General features: G+C 41.9%; 1 protein-coding gene and 1 long non-coding RNA gene across 5 annotated transcripts in view; one reads left to right on the top strand and one right to left on the bottom strand.

Moving 5' to 3' along the window:
* ankrd11 (ankyrin repeat domain 11) overlaps positions 1-4,746 on the bottom strand; it is a 171,110-nt gene extending 166,364 nt beyond the window's left edge. For 2 of the 4 annotated variants that reach the window (XM_048546267.2, XM_048546266.2), the window contains exon 1: positions 4,292-4,746. The gene's annotated coding sequence lies outside the window, so the exon portion shown is untranslated. Of the gene's footprint in view, positions 1-2,882; positions 3,009-4,291 lie in introns of all 4 variants that reach the window. The other 2 variants (XM_048546263.2, XM_048546262.2) reach the window with 2 other exon arrangements.
* Positions 4,747-4,797: 51 nt separating this feature from the next.
* Positions 4,798-9,514, top strand: LOC125459645 (uncharacterized). The gene is made up of 3 exons (XR_007249071.2): positions 4,798-5,476; positions 7,210-7,290; positions 7,929-9,514. It is a non-coding gene; the product is annotated as an uncharacterized LOC125459645 (long non-coding RNA).
* The last annotated feature ends 4,646 nt before the right edge of the window (positions 9,515-14,160 follow it).

Raw genomic sequence — 14,160 nt, 5'->3', positions numbered from 1 at the left:
TTGCCTACAGCACACCAGTAAAAGACACTGCTAAGTACCTCACAATGGGTTCGAAATCCAGCAGTGTGATTACAGACAGGCTTTCTAAAGCTTCCTTAGTAACAATATTCTTAATTGAGTATACCTCAAGGTACTGTTCCACCATTTCTTCCACTGTTTATTACAATCAAGGATCTCTTGTGCCTTTGTTTCCAATGCAGAACTTTTACGCTAATGAAATTAATTTCCTTGTTGATCCTTTCATCTATGTTGAAGGACATCTGAATATCCTAGCAAAATTTTAACTGGTAGTCATTGGCACCTCACTGTTGCACTACATTACTTTGAGCTACTCTGACTGTATAGTCTTATCTTTTGGATTTCTCTTAATGATAGCGAGCCACTCAGCTTTAGTCGGGTTCCACAACATTAAATATAAGTCAATCAACATTTTCCAATCTTGCTTGCCTAATGCACAGTATGGTAAATGGTGATACAAACAATGTTCCATTTTACTTCCACATTCTGCTGGGGAATACTAAACAGGCACTTGTTGGATTGACTCAGGAACTGTACAGGTAGTCAGCCTGACTTGAATTGGTGTATGATCTCAGCTTTGAATGAAAGTATTTCAAAAGACTGCATCTGAACTGTGGTGCACAGCAAGAAGCGATCTTATCAGTCAGTGTTGTGGCATCTGAAAATAGGGAGAATGCTGTGTTCAGCAAGTCTCATCTCATCATGCTCAAATCCAGCTGGTGCTAATGTTCTGAACTTGCATGTCACTGGGACTCCTTGCAACATGATGCATTTAACCATGAAGTTCCCATCTCAAAACAGTTGATTATCAGAAGAAAATTTCCTCCAATAAAAATGCTATTCAAGTTAAAGATTAAACAGAAGGCTCACCATTGCATAAGCATAACCAAAAGGGAAATACAAGAAAACATGTGAAGGTACTTTTTTCTAATACATTTAGGTTTGGATGCCTCATGTTACACCTATAAATTTTGTGCGCCCAGCATGTAATTTTATCAGAAGGAATGATGCAGTGCAGTCAAGCTTCCCTCATCTCAGCAATTTTTTTTGATTAAACATTAAACTTTGAAAATACCAACTTCAACATTGAAGAAGACTGGAATTTAAAATGGCAACAGAAGTCACAAATAGTGTAAGCAACCTAATATCCACCTGGATTCAATCTCCTACAAGATTTATGGTAAACTTTAAATCATATATGCATAAACTATGGCACATCACAAAAAGTAAAATTTAAGTTGTGGGTGTCTGTAGTCACTTCCACTAGGCCATACAAATGCCACTCAATGCCAAATTGACAAATGCAACGGAAGCAACGTTGTGATAGCACCGCACAACACTTATCACGAAATATTGGATGTCGTCAAGTAAAGGTAAAATTATAGTTGTTGCTCTAAGTCTATGTCAGTTATATGGAAGAGAAAGTTTTACTTACAACTACAGGGCAAGCTTCAAGGAACTACTTGGACACATTGTTTTAGCAGTGCTGCCAGAGATTTGATTAACAGTCACCCACCCACCAGTTCACTTATGGAGATCATTAAATGTTGTTTTGCATAAAAGTACTTCGCACAGGTTTATTAAGAGGATCAAGGAGGCCAAATTTCTGTAACATTTGGAACACCAATGAGAATTTAAACGGGGTCATGAAAGTCTCAAAAAAAAGTGACTTAAGTAAACAAATTGCAGATTATACAGCTCCCATTTCTAGTTGCAGATGAATTGGGTGCTTTCATTTGATACTGTTACTTATGGATAAATTAATATTCCAAGTCAAGTACAATAAAATCTCTAAAGTTTCATTTTTAAGTCATCAGTAATATATATCTTTACAGAGCACATCTTGCATATGGACATATTAAATAGACTGACAGTGGCTTACTTATTGAATCCTGTCTCAGGCAATTTTCCGGGCAGATGATTTTATGACAGATGCGACCGACTCTCCAACATGCGTACTATTTTAGCCAACCCACAGACAAATAGATCAAAGGCAATACTTGTCTGGTAAGGAACAGGGGGACATGGTGGTTCAGTGGTTACCACTACAGCCTCACAGTGCCAGGGACCTGGGTTTGATTCCAGTTTTGGGCGACTGTCTGTACGTAGTTTGCACATCCTCCCCGTGTCTGTGTGCATTTCATCCGAGTGCACCAGTTTCCTTCCACAGTGCAAAGATGTGCAAGCTAGGTGGATTGGCCATGCTATATTGTCCATAGTGTTCAGGGGTGTGGGTTATAGGGAGATGGGTCTGGGTGGAATGCTCCAAGTGTCAGTGTGGATTTGTTGGACCAAAGGGCCTGTTTCCACACTGTAGGGATTTTATGAACTGATTACTTCCTTTTATGTTGTTTGAACTAAAATTCTCCTCTGTTTTTGAAGATATTAAGTAATTATTGGGGTACAGATTGACAGGTGTTGGTTGCTCCCGAGAGGCTAAGCAAAATAGTTTATGTTCATTTATTAGCCTCAACACTGGGAGCAGAAGACAATTTGATTTCAGGAAGTGTCACAGTCCAGTATAATCTAGTCCTTGCTTAACAGCTGTAACCGAGGAGCTTCAAAGTAAACTGTGGCACCTTTCTCACTATCTGAACCATTTCAGCAGAGATCACAGATCAAGTACAAAATATCTTTAATGTTCAACATGATTCTGAGTAAACTGGTCAAGAGTTCAGGGAGACAAACAGGTTATTTATCATAAAGCTCCCCAATGCCATAAAAGGTATCAATCTGTGCACCAAGTAATAAATCCAATTACTCCAACTTGTGTGCTATAATCCATGTTGAACAGTTCAACTCAAATGGATCAACAGCACAAGCAAAGGTGCCCTTGGTTAGAGAAAGAAAAACAGAATTCCTACCAATATCTGCAATCCACTGACTTCTGTTGGAAAGTGGACATTTTGGCTGCAAAACAAACATGTGGTCACACCGAGGACAGATTTGGATTGATTGCAATGATGATAGAATAGCTTGCCAGTCACTGCCTGCCATGACAAAAGAAAGGAATAAGTTGGAACGGAAGAAGAAAAGGATTATTTACAAATCTTGCCTTGCAGCATTTGTGGGTAGAAGCAGTGTTTTACAAGTATATCAAGACAAAAAATGGGAAGCTCCCAAGTTTGTACTTCAGCCAAAAGTGAGTTAATACAATTGTGACTAGGGAAGCAGCAGGAACACTACAGAAAGGTTGGCTGAGAGGTAAACAAGACCTGTGTCACATTCCTGACCACTACTCAATGACTGAAAGTCAAAGAGTATCAAAAACAAAACCCAGCTTTAATCTTGACCATTTAGCAATGGGACTGTTTATACGAGTTCTTGAGGCTTACAGCGAGGATTAAACACTTCGATAGGCTCTTATGAAGACTACTACCACCCGTGTAACGTAATCACACAGTACAGCATTTAGGAAAGGAAAGCATTGAGGTCATGGGAGGAAAAGAAATAGTAAATTGTTTTATATTGCACTTAATGCTGGAAATAACTCATTCCTAAGGCCCAGAATCAATATTTCAAATAGCAACAATATCATTCATCCACATCATATGCTGATTAAATTTTGGTGCTGCATTGAGATCTCACAAATAAAAACAAACAAGGGTCAGTTATTATCCACTCAATCAAAAGGCCTTAATAATCAGAATGTTATATCACATTAAATGTTCAGCTTTCAAGCAGAGGAATTTGTGGTGAAATGCAATGGCTGCAATCTTTTCAGAAGTAAAAAACGCGTCTTTTTATTTTTCTTGGAGGAAGACTAGGTAAATTGATTCGAAGTTCCCACCTTCTGTGCAAGCAAACAGAAGTGATAGTGTAATGAATAGTGATGTTGAGTCGCTATCAGGTTAACCGAATGAGTACAAAATGTCTTCTACAACTTGCATTTTGTGGCTGCAAGTATGCTTCATTATACACACAAGACAGATATTTATTTCGTCTCTGATAAAACATTATTCCAGAGGTATAAACTTGGAGGAAGCTTCAATAACAAAGTACTGTACCACAAATAATCGAAAAAACGTGATCGATCGCACGCTGCGTATCGTTTCTATAAATATTAGAAAACAATTTCGGGGGGTGAGGGGGGGAAAACGGGGTACACCAATCTCTCCTACTTAGGACTGAAGAGTATAGGAACACAAACATAAACACGTTCCCAGCACACCTATCACGTTACGAGTGTGTGAGAGAGAGAGTGTAAGTGTAAATTATTTCGGGCTTCTCTCTACTGCCCTTTCGGTTTGCCAGAGTCATTCCTTTCACTTACCGCTCCAGTGTGTTGTGGTGGAGGGAGGGAGGGATGGGCCCTACTATCCTCACGCGAGTCCCAGGTTGCCGTCTCCCATTCACAGTCTCACTGCAGGGCCCAGCTGAGTGTTTTCAGCCCTCAATTCGCAGCACTCCGATCTTGGCCGGAAATTTCTCTTCCTCTCCTCCCCTCCCCTCCCCCTTTCAACCTCCTTCGGAACAAATAAAACCGAGCATAAGAAACAAAGTCAAAGACACGTCTCGAGACTTTGGACTTTACGACCAACCCCTTCCTCTGTGTCACCGCTACGAAGAGTGCAGCCGATTAAAAAAAAGTCGAACGCTTCAATTCTGAGGAAAATAATTTCGAAACATTTAGAAAAAAAACGTTTTCAAACGGCCTTTGACTTTCCGCGGGCCTGCCTAGAACAACACCACCGATTGGTTCACGCCTAGTCACGCGACACCCAAATCAACGGGCAATGTAACAAAGCTCCCAATTCGTTCAGCCGCCTACCGGAAGGGTTTTGTTTCACCGCAAGGGAAACTAAATTCATACTAAAATTGAAACTAATCTGCACATAAAATGTAAGAACATAGTTTCCGAAATAAATGTGCTAATAGTAGTGTTCTCCGTACGTTGAACTTTGGCCTCCTCTGGACAGGTCGGTTAAATCACGTGATGGGAAACGTCAGCTTCGTTAATCTTGTGTTTGCAGTTTCAAGGCTTTTCCTCGAAACGTTAATTGACTTGCTTTCGGCTGCCATAGAATCACCATAGCGTGGAACAAGTCCACACCTCCTCTCCAAAGAGCATCCCATCCAGGGTGCCCTTTTCCCCTGTAATTCCCAATGTCTGGACAATATGGGCAATTTTCGGACTGTGGGAGGAAATAGGACGCTCCCAGTGGAAACCCACGCAGATACTGCGAGTATGTGTGAACTCTACATAGACGGTCGCCTGAGGGTGGAATCGAACAGGTTATCCCTGGTGTTCTGAGGCAATAGTGCTAACCACCGAGCCACCGTGCCCCCAATTCTGTTTGATTTCTCCAACGCTCACGGTTTTCGTTTCAGGTGTTTCATCCACAGTTCTCTGCTCTTTTTTTTGTTTCCTTTCCTCCAACTTGTTTATCTTAGTTACTAATATTTGCATACGGATTGTAATGGATTGTTTCTGCAGCTGTCTTTGCTGCGTTAAAGTGTAAGTTCTTCTGTAATTCCTGTACTGTAGAAATGAATTTAAAGTGATCTCCGTGGGAACCATTTACTTAAGTCTTTATGATCTTTTCAACTTATTAAATACAGTAAATTCTGGAATTTAAAAATGTAGCTTACTCTCACAGCAATAAGTGATAACGGGAACTGCAGATGCTGGAGAATCCAAGATAATAAAATGTGAGGCTGGATGAACACAGCAGGCCCAGCAGCATCTCAGGAGCACAAAAGCTGACGTTTCAGGCCTAGACCCTTCATCAGAGAGGGGAATGGGGTGAGGGTTCTGGAATAAATAGGGAGAGAGGGGGAGGCGGACCAAAGATGGAGAGAAAAGAAGATAGGTGGAGAGGAGAGTATAGGTGGGGAGGTAGGGAGGGGATAGGTCAGTCCAGGGAAGACGGACAGGTCAAGGAGGTGGGATGAGGTTGGTAGGTAGGAGATGGAGGTGCTGCTTGGGGTGGGAGGAAGGGATGGGTGAGAGGAAGAACAGGTGAGGGAGGCAGAGACAGACTGGACTGGTTTTGGGATGCAGTGGGTGGAGGGGAAGAGCTGGGCTGGTTGTGTGGTGCAGTGGGGGGCGGGGACGAACTGGGCTGGTTTTGGGATGCGGTGGGGGAAGGGGAGATTTTGAAGCTGGTGAAGTCCACATTGATACCATTGGGCTGCAGGGCTCCCAAGCGGAATATGAGTTACTGTTCCTGCAACCTTCGGGTGGCATCATTGCATGTATACTGTATCCATTGTACCCGGTGTGGCTTCCTCGACATTGGAAACCAAGCGGAGGCTTGGGGACCGCTTTGCAGAACACCTCCGCTCGGTTCGCAATAAACAACCGCACCTCCCAATCGCGAACCGTTTCCACTCCCCCTCCCATTCTTTAGATGACATGTCCATCATGGGCCTCCTGCAGTGCCACAATGATGCCACCCGAAGGTTGCAGGAACAGCAACTCCTATTCCGCTTGGGAACCCTGCAGCCCAATGGTATCAATGTGGACTTCACCAGCTTCAAAATCTCCCCTTCCCCCACCGCATCCCAAAATCAGCCCAGTTCGTCCCCTCCCCCCACTGCACCACACAACCAGCCTAGCCTGTCTCTGCCTCCCTAACCTGTTCTTCCTCTCACCCATCCCTTCCTCCCACCCCAAACCGCACCGCCATCTCCTACCTGCTAACCTCATCCCACCTCCTTGACCTGTCCCCTCCCTACCTCCCCACCTATATTCTCCTCTCCACCTATCTTCTTTTCTCTCCATCTTCGGTCTGCCTCCCCCTCTCTCCCTATTTATTCCAGAACCCTCCCCCCATCCCCCTCTCTGATGAAGGGTCTAGGCCCGAAACGTCAGCTTTTGTGCTCCTGAGATGCTGCTGAGTCTGCTGTGTTCATCCAGCCTCACGTTTTATTATCTTACTCTCACAGCATTTGGGTTGTCTGTAAAGTTCCATAATTGGATTGCAATTTCCAAAATCTTTCAACTGGCACCAATGACTGAAGCTGCTAGCGGTAATTTGAGAGAGAACCAACAATAGAATATCGGTAACTAATACTTAAATGCTATTGTAATAGGTATGTTGTTAATACTTATTGACTCTTAAGCAGATTTTTTTTAATTGAATGGCACAAAAAGATAACTACTTAAGAATAAAAGCACCTAAAATTATTGGAACTGTAGGTTGTGCTTTAGGAGTTGCTTCTCGCTTTGCTTCTATTGAATTACAGCGTCCAGAAAATTGTTACATCCCGCATCACAGGACAATCATTGGAAGTGGATAGTGGAAAAGAAAATCCTCATCTAGCAAGGTGAAGCAATGCTTTCAATAGTATTTGCTCAGCAATATTCAATTTTATGTTTTTAATTAACTCACCTGTCCAGTTTATTTAAACAGAAGAATGACACTATTATGTTACAGGAATAGCAAAACAGTCATTATGGTGCGGAGGCAACAGAAAAATAAAATCTTGGGAAATAATATGACCAATATTTGTTTGTAACTACATGCATTTAAAAGAATCGCCTAACAAAATGGTGATCAAACAGAAATTTGGCATTGGACCATAGAATAAAGGAAAACAATATCAGGACAAAGACCACCACCATCCCACCTCCCCCACTGTTTCCAGATAAAATATATCAAGATGTCTCATGGTCTACAGTAGGATTTTTATTTGACATTCAGTTGACCTGTTACAAGATTTCACGGGATAATAGGCTGACAATCTTGCTCTAATTATGGCATAGAGATTACATTTATTTGCTAAACCTTTCTTGTAAATAAAAGCAAAATATTAAGAGTATCTGAAGGTGTTGTTTCATGGCATGGCAATAGACAAATGGTCGATGTTGTAAAATACCTGTAAAAGTAAAGACTTTTCTGAACAAATCAATTCTTAAAAGAATTTATAATTTGTATAATTATAATTTATACTCCTTGTATTAGATTCCCCACAGTGTGGAAACAGGCCCTTTGATCCAACAAGTCCACACTGCCCTTTGGAGCATCCCACACACCCCTGAACACATGCAATTTAGCCTAGCTGATCCACCTAGCCTGCACATCTTTGGACTGTGGGAGGAAACTGGAGCACCTGGAGGAAACCTACACAGACATGGGAAGAATGTGCAAACTCCACACAGACTGGAGGCTGGAATCAAACCTGAGAACCTGGTGCTGTGAGGCTGCAGTGCTAGCCACTGTGCCACCCATATTATTGCACTTTTTTTTTCTACTCACCCACAAGAACAGAGATATCAGCAGCAAAGTCAGCTAATGTTGTGGTAGGAGTCAATTTAGTTATGTGTTCAAGTTCTGTCTGAAATAGACAATCGCATTACTTTGGTCTCGAGATGCTTCTAGGTAAAACCTTGACTAAGGCAACAGATTTCCTTTCCTAAAGGATATTATTAACTTTTTTATTGCAGATTGATTTAATTAACTGACTTTAAATTCCCTAGCTACTGTGATGGGATTTGAGCACATATCATCAGATCATAATCCCTAGATTAGTAGTCTATTAACACAACCATTATGCTAACATTCACAATTTTTAATTTGTGATGGAATAAATAATGAGGCAAATTTTCCCAAAGGCTGCCAATTTCAATTTTGACCATGTCAAAATGGTTTACTTTTAGGACAGGTAAATTAAAATTAAGTAGGATACCCTTCTTAAAATTGATTCTACAATCAGTGTTGTAAGAGCATTGCCTAAATTTGAGATAGCTTGATGCCAAGAACTTGTCCAAAAAATGTCAAGACATAAAAATAATAGACTGCAAAGGTTCTGAAAGTGTCTAGTTTAACAAATGTTTACTCATCAATTGGTCTTGGAAAAACTTCCTCCCTATTCCCAAATTAACAAGGATAAGTAAGTTGTGGTGCTTCTATCGTTAGTTCTGATGAAGAATTACTAGCCTTGAAACCTTAACTTTGCTTTCTTCCCATAGATTCTGCCACACTTGCTGGGTTTCATCAGCAATTTCTGTTTTTTCCTTCGGTTTCAGATCTTAAGCCTCTGCAATTTTTTGCTTTATTACATACACTGAGCATATTAGCTTGTGATGAACTGTTATTTGCAGAGATGGAGGATAAATATTTTTTAAAACGTTGAACAGTTTAAAAGAATTTCAAGTGTATTTTTTGCTTTATTACATACACTGAGCATATTAGCTTGTGATGAACTGTTATTTGCAGAGATGGAGGATAAATATTTTTTAAAACGTTGAACAGTTTAAAAGAATTTCAAGTGTATGGTTAACTGTCTGCACTCTAATGCCCATGAAAGTGACTTCTCCACTTTATCTTTGTTACTGTGGCTTTAGAAAGCAATAAATAGCCTATCAGTAATGCAATGTACAAAGTCATCTTTCTAGTGATTGTTGATCCATTCTGCAGGATGTTTCTCTCTTTTAGCTAGCGAGTATCCTACTATGAACAAGAGTACTATTCTTTGAAATTGATGAATTCTCAATGCCTTGAGTTCTGCCGCTGTACTCACATCCGTGCATCTGACAGGAAAATGTAAAGCCGAATAAACAAAAAAAGACTTGTATTCCATGAATGTGCAATGGTATGTCATGCCAACAACATAATTCCAGATTGGAGTGCCAACTAACTCTGGCAGCACCCACAACTCATCCTTGTTAATGTGGGATTAGGGAGGAAGTCTCTGCAAGACCAATTGATGAGTGAATGTTTGTTAAACTAGAGATTTTCAATATCTTTGCATTTTATTATTTCTATGTATTGACCTTTTTTTGGTCAAGTTCTTGCCATCAAGCCTTGTCAGCGATGCCCATGTTCCAAGATTCTTTTCAAATGTCATTTGTAATGGCAAATGATTTTCGTTCTTACCTCGTAGACATGAAGTATTGCCTGGGTGCTAAGGTGATGGCGGATCCAGGCAGGGACATTTGATATCATCTGCTCCAACCTTGCCTTGGTTTGTTTGTTGATGAATCTCTTAAAAATGCCCTCCTGGCCAACCTCCAATTTTCATCCCTCCAAAAAGTTAATATTATTTAAAACTCTGCTTTCCATGTAATAACTCATCATTCTATTTGACCTGTGCCCCATCTCCAATATGTGGATTCCCAGTCCAACTGTGCTTGATTTCTTATAACTTATCTGAACAGATTGATTACAAAATATCTAAATTTAAGGACTCATCTTCCTTTCAAAGTGAATCCATACGCCCATCTGCCTTCTAAGGTGGATATAATCAGCAAGAACAGATAGGTCGCCCATTTAAGGGCAGAGGTAGCTACTATCTGAGTCATAGGACAGGAGTCATAATCATCTTGCATGGAAATAGATCCTTCAGTCCAACCAGTCCAGGTCGACCATAATCCCAAACTAAACTCGATCCACTTGCCTGTGTTTTGCCCATATCCCTCCAAACATTTCCCATTCATAAACTTACATAAATGTTTTTTAAAATTGTAACTGTACCTGTATCTCTGAAAGTTCATTCCACATACAAACCATTCTCTGTGTAAAGAAAAAAAAGCTGCCACTCATGTCTTTTTGTTTTAAGTCTTTCTCCTCTCATCTTAAAAATATGCCCGCTAGTCTTCAAATCACGCACCTGAGGGAAAAGACAGCTGCCATTCACTTTACCTATATCCCTCATTATTTTGTAAACCTCTATCAGGTGACCCCTCAACCAACTGTGCTCCTGTAAAAAATGCCCCAGCTTATCCAGCCTTTACAACTGAAACCCTCCATTCCTGGTAACATTCTGGTAAATCTCTTCTGAACCCTCTCCAGCTTAATAATATTTTGCCTATAATTGAATGACCAGGACTAGACACAATATTTGAAGAGGGCTCACCAATGTCCTGTACATCCTCAATATAACATCCCAACTCCAATATTCAATGCTCTGAGTAATGAAGGACTTTTTAGGAATTCTGTTATCTACAGTGAGCAGTGCCCTGAGAGAGACGCTAGCTTATATTAAAATATATGTAATTCAATGATGTAAAATATCAAGCCAGATTCAAGTCCTGTTGACTTCTTTGCATTGCAGTCATCTTAACTCCCGCCAATGTGAAACCGCTGCTGTTTTGCATTGGTATTGCTGGCACAATGATGCTACCCGTAGGTTGCAAGAACAGCAACTCATATTCCGCTTCGGAACCCTGCAGCCCAATGGTATCAATGTGGACTTCACAAGCTTCAAAATCTCCCCTTCCCCCACTGCATCCCAAAACCAGCCCAGTTCTTCCCCTCCCCTCACTGCATCCCAAAACCAGCCCAGACTGTCTCCGCTTCTCTAACCTGTTCTTCCTCCCACCCATCCCTTCCTCCTACCTCAAGCTGCACCTCCATTTCCTACCTACCACCTCTCCCGCCTCATTGACCTGTCCGTCTTCCCTGGACTGACCTATCCCCTCCCTACCTCCCCACCTATACTCTCCTCTCTACCTATCTTCTTTTCTCTCCATCTTCGGTCCGCCTCCCCCTCTCTCCCTATTTATTCCAGTTCCCTCTCCCCATCCCCCTCTCTGATGAAGGGTCTAGGCCCGAAGCATCAACTGTTGTGCTCCTGAGATGCTGCTTGGCCTGCTGTGTTCATCCATCTCCACACCTTGTTATCTTAGCAAAGAAGGTTATCTCAGAGTACATCAGGATCTTGATAGGTGGGCAAATGGGCTGGAGAATGGCAGATATTTGATTTAGATAAATGTGTGGTGCTGCAATTCGGAAAGGCAAATTGGGGCATGACTTATACAGTTAATGGTAAGATCCTGGGGAATGTTGCTGAACAAGGAATGTTGATAATGGGAAATAATGGGACATTCAGTGATGGTAACACCAGTGAATGTCGAGGGATGATGGTTAAATTATCTCTTGTGGCATTTGTATGGTGTAAATGTTATTTGCCACTTGTCAATCCAAGCCTTGTATTTTAATATGGACTGCTTCAGTATCTGAGGAGTCACAAATGGTGCTGAATATGTGCACTTTTTGGCAAACATCCCTGCTGCTGACTTTATGATGGAAGGAATGGCATTGATGATTACTGGGACTAGGACACTACCCTGAGGAACTCCTGCATAGATGTCCTGGAGCTGACTTCCAACAACCACAACCGTCTTCCTGTGTGCCAAGTATGACTCCAACCAGCAGAGAGTGTGTCACCAGATATTCATTGATTCCTAGGGCTTAATTTGCTACGGCTCCTTGTGCCACACTTGGGTGAATGCGGTTTCGATGTCAAAGATTGTCAGTCTCACCTCACCGCTGAAATTCATCTCTTTTCTCCATGTTTGAACCAAGGCTGTAATGAGATCAGGAGCTGAGTGTCCCTGATGAATCCCAACCTGGATGTCAGCGAGCCAGTTATTGCTGAGTAGGTGCTGCTTTATATCACTGCTGATGACCTCGGTTCGCAATAAACAATTGCACCTCCCAGTCGCAAACCATTTCCACTCCCCCTCCCATTCTTTAGATGGCATGTCCATCATGGGCCTCCTGCAATGCCACAATGATGCCACCCGAAGGTTGCAGGAACAGCAACTCATATTCCGCTTGGGAACCCTGCAGCCCAATGGTATCAATGTGGACTTCACCAGCTTCAAAATCTCCCCTTCCCCCACCACATCCCAAAACCAGCCCAGTTCGTCCCCTCCACCCACTGCATCCCAAAACCAGCCCAGCCTGTCTCTGCCTCCCTAACCTGTTCTTCCTCTCACCCATCCCTTCCTCCCACCCCAAGCTGCACCTCCATCTCCTACCTACTAACCTCATCCCACCTCCTTGACCTGTCCATCTTCCCTGGACTGACCTATCACCTCCCACCTATACTCTCCTCTCCACCTATCTTCTTTTCTCTCCATCTTCAGTCCGCCTCTCCCTATTTATTCCAGAACCCTCACCCCATCCCCCTCTCTGATGAAGGGTCTAGGCCCGAAATGTCAGCTTTTGTACTCCTGAGATGCTGCTGGGCCTGCTGTGTTCATCCAGCGCCTCACATTTTATTATCTTGGATTCTCCAGCATCTGCAGTTCCCATTATCACCGATGACGGTTTCCATCACTTTACCAATTATTGAGAGCAGCCTGACGGGATAGTAATTGGCTGGGTTGGATTTGCCATGCTTCTTGTATAAAAGTCATACCTGGACAATTTAATTGCCTTAATTAGTTCAGGGCACCTTAATTAGTTTGTACAGCTTTAGATTACTTTTTACATTGGTTAGACCCTCAATACGTGACTCATACCTATCACGTTATTCCAGCCATTTTGGTTTGTCTCCAGCACCATCTGATTTTTAAAAGTTTTTGTCGTTATCTCTCTGCCTCAATTAATCAGATCATATGCCATCCTTTCACTTGCTAATCAGCCTGTAGACACGCCGCTCACAGCATTTGTATGATCTTTTGACTTCACTGCCTGTAAATTTTTTGCCTGTGTGATTATCTTCATTTCAACTGACACAAAAAAAACCCAGCACTCCAAAAACTTGTAATTCAGAATAAACCTTTGGATTATAACCTGCAGTTGTGTGACGTCTGACCATGCATGCCCACCCCAGTCCAATATCGGCACCTGTACACCATGGCTACCATCCACATAACGGATAGAGAATGAACTACCTCAAAGTGTGGTTGAGGTGGATTCAAAGGTTTCAAAAGGAAAATTCAACAGAGAGAATTTGCAGAGCTACAGGGAGAAGGGAGTGTGGTGGAAATGGTTGAGTGTCATTCGTATCAAGGCCAGGCTGACCGAATAACTGCCTTCTGTTCCGTAACCATGCTGTGATTCTAAAACCTGAAATACCCTTTGAATATTAATACAGTACAAGTAGTCATAAATTGAATACGTGCCTGTAAAGCCACAAATTGTTTGGAAAACTCAGCATGTCTGGCATCATCTGCGGGGAGAAAACAGAATTAACGTATCGGATCCGGTGACTCTTCATTGGTTCTAGCAATTTTTGTTTTTGTTTCCAATTTCCGGCATCCGCCTTTTACTTTCGTTCGGGGAATTATTGTTTTTATTTGCCTATAAAGGCAAATTGGTTTGAGAAATTGTAAAGAAATTATTTTTGATTGCCCAACAAAGTGTATAATTTTACTTCAGACAGGCCGACACATTATCACTGTCCTAGACCCCAGCCTGTCGCACTGCGCATGCGCTAGTGTTTCTGACGCGTTGCCAGGTT

The sequence above is a fragment of the Stegostoma tigrinum genome, chromosome 16, assembly GCF_030684315.1.
Source record: "Stegostoma tigrinum isolate sSteTig4 chromosome 16, sSteTig4.hap1, whole genome shotgun sequence".
NCBI classification, from domain to species: domain Eukaryota; kingdom Metazoa; phylum Chordata; class Chondrichthyes; order Orectolobiformes; family Stegostomatidae; genus Stegostoma; species Stegostoma tigrinum.
This window is presented reverse-complemented; position numbering and strand designations above follow the sequence as displayed.